At 39.5% G+C, this 6,673-nt stretch overlaps 1 pseudogene; it reads left to right on the top strand.

Moving 5' to 3' along the window:
- The window catches only part of LOC102821836, a 10,809-nt pseudogene extending 5,907 nt beyond the window's left edge, over window positions 1–4,902 (top strand).
- Window positions 4,903–6,673: the final 1,771 nt, after the last annotated feature.

Genomic DNA, 6,673 nt, shown 5'->3' with positions numbered 1-6,673 from the left:
CCAGTTGATGGAGAATGATATCATGTTTGGTAAGGTGGAGGGTCAGAGAAAAAGAGGAAGACCCCCAGCGAGATGGATTGGCAAAGTAGTAACCTCAATGGGCTCACGCATGACAACAATTTTGAGGTTGGTCTAGGATCTGGAAGTGTTTCATTCCGTTATGCATAGGGTCGCTGTGAGTCGGCACTGACTCGATAGCAACTAACAACAACAACAACATTCAATATGTATGCTGAGCAAATAAACTGATAAACTGAAATATATGAAAAAGAATATGACATCAGGATTAGAGGAAGACTCATTAACAACGTGTGATATGTAGATGACACAACCTGCTTGAGGACTTCATATACTGATGAAGATCAAAGATCAAAGCTTTTAGTAAAGATTGCACCTTGATGCAAAGAAAACACAACTCACAACAGGACCAATAAATCATGATAAACAGGGAAAAGATTGAAGTTGTCAAAAACTTCATTTTATTTGGATCTGTAATCTATACTCATGGAAGCAGCAGTCAAGAGATCAAATGAAATATTGCACTAGGCAAATTTGCTGCAAAACTTCTCTTCTAAGCATTAAAGATGTAAGGAATCAATTGGAGGACTAAGGTGTAGGCGTGGCTGATACAAGCCATGGCATTTTCAATTGACTCATGTGTATTACAAATGAGACTATGAACCACAGGGTTAGCAGTTCGAAACTACCAGCTGTTCCACAGGAGAAAGAAGAGGCTTTCTGCTCCTGTAAAGATTTACAGCCTCAGAAACCCTGTACAGGGTCACTATGAGTTGGAACTGACTCCACGGCACATAACAACAACAATACAACAACATGTGTATGTGCCAGTTGAAAATGAATAAGGAAGACTGTGAAGGAATCAATGCATTTGAATTATGGTGTTGGAGAAGAATATTGAAACTATCATGGAATGCCATAAGAACAAACAAATCTATCTTGAAAGAAGTGCATCCAGAATGCTCCTTATAATTGAGGATGGCAAGGCTCTATCCCTCGTTCTTTGCACATGTCAGGAAGGATCTTTCCCTGGAGAAAGACATCATACTTGGTAAAATGAAGGTTCAACAAAAAATGAAGGAGACTCCCAACAAGATTGATTGACACAGTGGCAGCAGCAATGCACTAAAATATAACATCAATTGTGAAGATGCTAAGGCTGGGCAGTGTTTTCCTCTGTTGTGACTACGTTTTTAATGATTCGGAGCTAACTCTACAGCACCCAACAGCAACACACAACAAGGGCTTATACTAGGCACTTTGAGGAATACAAGAGAAGATCAGAAGAGTTAATAGAAAAAACAAAAACAGAAGAATTCATGTTGATACATTGATCCACTGTGATTAACGAGGACAGAAATCTCACCAGTAACACTAAAACAAATTAGCCTTTCAAATATCAGAGCTCACATTCACCCTCACTATAAACTCCAAGATAAGTCCTGATTGAGCACAGAGGAGGGTTATACCTGAGATATACGTCTTAGTTAACTCATTTCAGAACTCATGCAATGTTTCTTGAAGGCAATAAGAACATCCTTAGACCAAATACTTCAAGTAATTAAAATGGATACAATATTTAAAAAGATAAAAGGAGAACTATGTGTTAGGTATTTCATATTACATAATACACAGTTTCTCAAAAATAAATCAGATTCATCATGAGAATCAGTACAGAGTAATAGGAAGAGTAGGTACTTTGCTGTCAGACCAACTTGGCCTTGAGTCCTGGTGATTTTGGAAATAGCCCTTAACCTCTCTGTGGGCAATTTTTCATCAGCAGGGATCTCAAAAGCTTGTAAGTGACCATTCAATCTGCAACAATTGGCTTCTATTCACCTGGAGCAACAGAGGATGAAAGAGTTAGGAACAGGAGGAGAAAATGAAATTTCCCTCAATGAATAATCTTCCTCTTTTGCCATGAGACCAGAACTGGATTGTACCCAACCAGCATTATTGAAACTTCTCATCTAAATTTCTTTGGAAGACTCCTAATAAAAAGGGAGAAAAAACAGAGGAGAATTTCAACTTCTCATGGAATCCCTATTTACTAGAAACATGGAAGCTGGAGGAACACCTAACACAAAAATGTCCCCTGAAATATTTTTAAAACAAAACAATAGCCTAACTGTAAAGACTGTCTACCATAAGCATTATACTCTTTTATGATCTATCTATATGGGCTCCTGATGTAACAATGGACTGTGAACACAAGTCAGTAGTTCAAACTGACCAGCTGCTCCTAGGAAACTCGATGAGTCAGAACCAACTCTACATCACTTAACAACAATATGGGATCGAATTTGACAGGAGCAACTCAAGATTATACAGGAAGCTTCTGGTTGTTGTTAAGTATCATGGAGTCGGTTCTGACTCATAGTGACCCTGCACAGAGTTTCCAAGGCTGTAAATTGTTATGGGAGCAGAAATCCTCATCTTTCTCCCATAGAATGTCTGGTAGTTTTTAACTGCTCACCTTGAGGTTAGCAGCCCGATTCGTAACCACTATGCTACCAGAGCTCCTTCAAATTTATGTTGATGAGGAAAGAACAACTTTGAAAAGCTGGGTGAGGATGGCTGCACAACTTGAAGAACATAAAGTCACCAAACTGTACATGTAGAAATTATTGCATTAGTGTATGTTTTGCTATATTCTCAACAATAACTTCTTCTTAAAAATGTAAAGAACATAGATATTTTTGATTCTCTGCCTGATGTGAGAATTAAATAGAGTATATGAAATGACCTAGTGGTGGTTTAGTAGTAGAATTTTCATCTCCCATATGGGACACCTTGGTTCAAGTCCTAGCCATTGCATTTCATGGGCAAGCATCTGTCAGTGGAGGTTGGAGGGTTGCGATGGGCCGAATAGGTTTCAAGAAAACTTCTGTACTAATATGGAGTAGGAAGAGAGGTCTGGTGATCTATATCCAAAATTCAGCCAATAAACCTTGTGGATCATGATGGTTTAATTCATAGCTCATCTTGGAGATGGTGAAGGACCCAGGAGCAGTATGTTCTGTTGGCCATGGAACCTTCACAACTTGGTTTATTCAAGGGACCACTGTGTAGTGCCAGTTAATGCCATTCTTATCAGATAATTTACAATACTAATTGAGGGATAATGCAAAATGAATTAAAATTGCACCTCATATTTTAGTTTCACTTTTAAACTGTGTGACAAACTTTATATATATATTACCTTATTTAATTTTCACAGTATGATAATATTAGATCCATTTTATAAATTTTTTAAAAATCAAAGCACACTGGGATCCAGGAGAGCTTTTCAGGGTGAGGCAGGAACTGTGAAGCTAGACATTTTTTATTTGTGAATTTTGGGACTCTTGACTTGTGAGAAAAGAAGCAATGATTGAATAAACACTGCCATGAAGACTATTCTTGGGAATTAGAAGACCTAAGTTTTTATCCAGACCCTCGGTGCATACTCTGACAACACTCCATCCAGAGTGAACTATGACAGCAAACTCCTTGTAAGCAAGGGGCACTATAAACATGCCTGAACAATTTACATGTGTCATGTTCTTTGAAATGGAACTGCTGCTGCTTGCACTTGTTTGTGATCATGTGGAAGTGGACTTAAGTCTCCTTGAATCTGTCAAGCATAGTTTGCACATACTCATGGCTCAGGATTCGTGCTGATCCCATTCAAAGGGAATTGATGGTAGGAGGGCTTCTATAGCAGAATGAAAGAAAGCTGACCTGGGTAAGCCTGAGACAGGACAAGGTTTTTGGCACTGACATCCCTTTGTCTTGTGTTTCTTCTGCCTGCCTTCAGCTTGATGATTATTGTGTGTATAGATCAACAGAAGAAAAAATCTGGCCCAAGATAAAAAAGCCAAGACGCCACACATCAGACAATGAAAGCTGCAGCTCTGTGTGCCCTCGGTTACTCAGTGTACCCAAGCTCTGCCACCATGTAACTGAAGTCTGAGTTAGTGGGACCATTTTCATAAGGAATCTTTCGCTTTTCAAAAAGCACAACTCAGCCAAGTTCAGCTTGCTGAGCTGTGGGATACTGACACTTTTGGCTGTCTTGGGCCACTACATCTCTGGGATCCTATTGTCCTACTTAATGCCTGTCACTGCCATGACGTGGCCCCTGGCTGTGTACCACTGAATGTGGGATAGAGTATATGTGCAGCTGAAACCAACTCTGCAGTGGCTGGACTTCAGTATCCGTGGCTACATGATGTCCAAGCAGAGAGAAAGACAATGCACTGCAGAGCTCTACACCCAGAACACACCATGGACAACCAGAGTTACGGTGAAGAGGAGCTTGCTGCATTCTGCCATGCATGATTCTACTGTTGCCAGGGAATTGGCCATCACAGACTCTGAGCACTCAGATACAGAGTTCTCCCGTACACACAAAGGCTCATTCAATCTTTCCACAGGCCAGACTCCTTTAACAGAAGGCTCTGAAGACCTTGATGGTCACAGTGATCCGCAATAAGTCTTAGCTAGAGACCTGCCAGACTTCCCTTCCATTACATAGGTCCTGCTGGCCTGGATGATGATGATGACACCAGCTTTGGGATGCCCACCTTGATGTACCGTTCCTCACCAGGGGTCCAGGCCCCGCCTGCCACCCAGGATGAGGCTACACTGCAGGGACTTCTGCTTGATGCTCTGTCTGCAGGATTGTCCAACCTCACCAGCACCTTTGCTAGCTTCGTCTCCCAAGGCATGTTCCAACTGGTTCTGTCAGGGGCCTCCCAGCCAGGCCCTTCTGGTGCCACTCCCCGAATAGCAACGAGAGGTTTTGTCCAGATCCCAAGTTAAAACCTGGACACTGATGCTGAGGAGGGTGACTTTGAACTTCTTGACCAGTTGGACACTGCCAGTTCCAGGAGCCACTGAGGCAGAGACTCCTTTAGGGGTAGTGTGGGGGGCACTATGGTTTATTGGTTTTTTTTTTCCCACCCCATCCCACTTTAGGTAAAGGGATGAGCGAAGAACCTAGGTCCCATCCCCTGAATTTTATTTGTGTACTGGTGATCTGGTAGACATTCCAAGGCCCGCTTAGAGAGGATATTGACTCCCTGCCCCAGCTGGACACTGCGTGAACTCAGTCATAGGAGAGTGTTCTCCCCAAGGGAGGCCTCTCCATCAGGGTGGTATTTTGGGGTAACAAAGTAGTCAGGTATATTGATTCCCTTTTGAGGGATGCTGCTGCTTTCTTCTCAGTGGGTCCTTGAGGGCCCTCACTGAGAGAAGAACCTATCTCTTCCTTCTGGTAGTCACCTCCCTGGAGCCTTCCAGAGTCAGGCAGCAACTGGAAGAGTCCCACTGTTGTCATTTTCTGTTGTTAAACCATGGTTTGGTTTGCGTTTTTATCTTAAAAAATTAATTAAAAAAGTGGAGGCAATGCTCCATGACTAGGGAATAAAATCTGTTCAAAAGTAATGAAATAAGACACGTGGTTAATCCTCTTCTTAATCATTTTGAGGCCACATTGCTAAATTGAGAATTAGATAGCAGAGATCAATATAAAACTATTTGTGCTTATTTATTCCCCCAATAACTATTTTCCAATAACAAATAGAATGACAGATCTTTTACTTATAGTAGAGGAAATTTCAACAAATTCCAGGCATATTCATTCAGAGATCCATAATTTTGTAAGTGTAAATTAATCTTTCAGAGTTGAGTGGTTCTGTTAATCTATATTTAATATCTATCTCATTGAGAATTTGATGTATTCTTACTATGAAAACATTTGAATTTAAATAAAAACAGTAATATTAATTGTGATAAAGCACATTCATTTTCAATAAACCCTGTAATAATTATCATGTATTTCTTGGGATTCAAGTAAAAAAAAAAGTTATATGATAAAGCATCCATGTAGCATTTTAAAATCATATAAGGAAAATAATTCCATACAGACCAGATTTTCTTTTTAAACTACTTTTTTCTTACCACTAAATAAACCTAGTTTGAAAAGGTTATATATACTTAAACACATATCATATAACAAATCAAGATAAATGGAAAGTATATATTCCTTTTTACAGAGTATGATTTCAACACTTAATTCATCATCCACCCTTCTGTCAGAGAACTTCAATATGAAGCTAAGCTCCAATTCACAATTCACAAACTATAGCTATTTATTACAATGTTGTATCTTTTGTCACTTTTATAGAATTCAGTGTATTTTGCAGGCTGTAAAATGGGCCAGAGTGATTCAAAATGATATATGCCATCATTATTCCTCATTTCTAGTGTTTGAATTGTATATACTTTCCCCAACAGACTTGATTTATTAGGTGAATAAATAACAATATGCTTCCATAATGTATATCGAGGCTTCATTAGCTGCCTAGGAGATGCTATTGTGATTTTAAATAATTGAAACACACATGTGATGGGGTCCAATGGACTTTAGATGATTAGGATATAAATATATACTGGAGTGTGGAGGGAAGATGCTTTCAGATTAGAATTAAAGGGATACATTCAACTGATAGTAAATGATCTTTGCAAAAGTATAGAGATTCAGAGATTCACATTCTCTGAAAAGAAAGCTTGAGAGGAAGGTGAGTATATATACTAAATTGTTTTGAATCTCATACAGGCTACCTCCAACTTTCAGCTGATTCATGTTTAATAATTTACCTGGAATGCT

The sequence above is a fragment of the Chrysochloris asiatica genome, unplaced genomic scaffold, assembly GCF_000296735.1.
Source record: "Chrysochloris asiatica unplaced genomic scaffold, ChrAsi1.0 scaffold00123, whole genome shotgun sequence".
Lineage (NCBI taxonomy): Eukaryota > Metazoa > Chordata > Mammalia > Afrosoricida > Chrysochloridae > Chrysochloris > Chrysochloris asiatica.
Note: the sequence above shows the minus strand (reverse complement) of the source record. Positions and strands in the feature narration are given on the sequence as shown.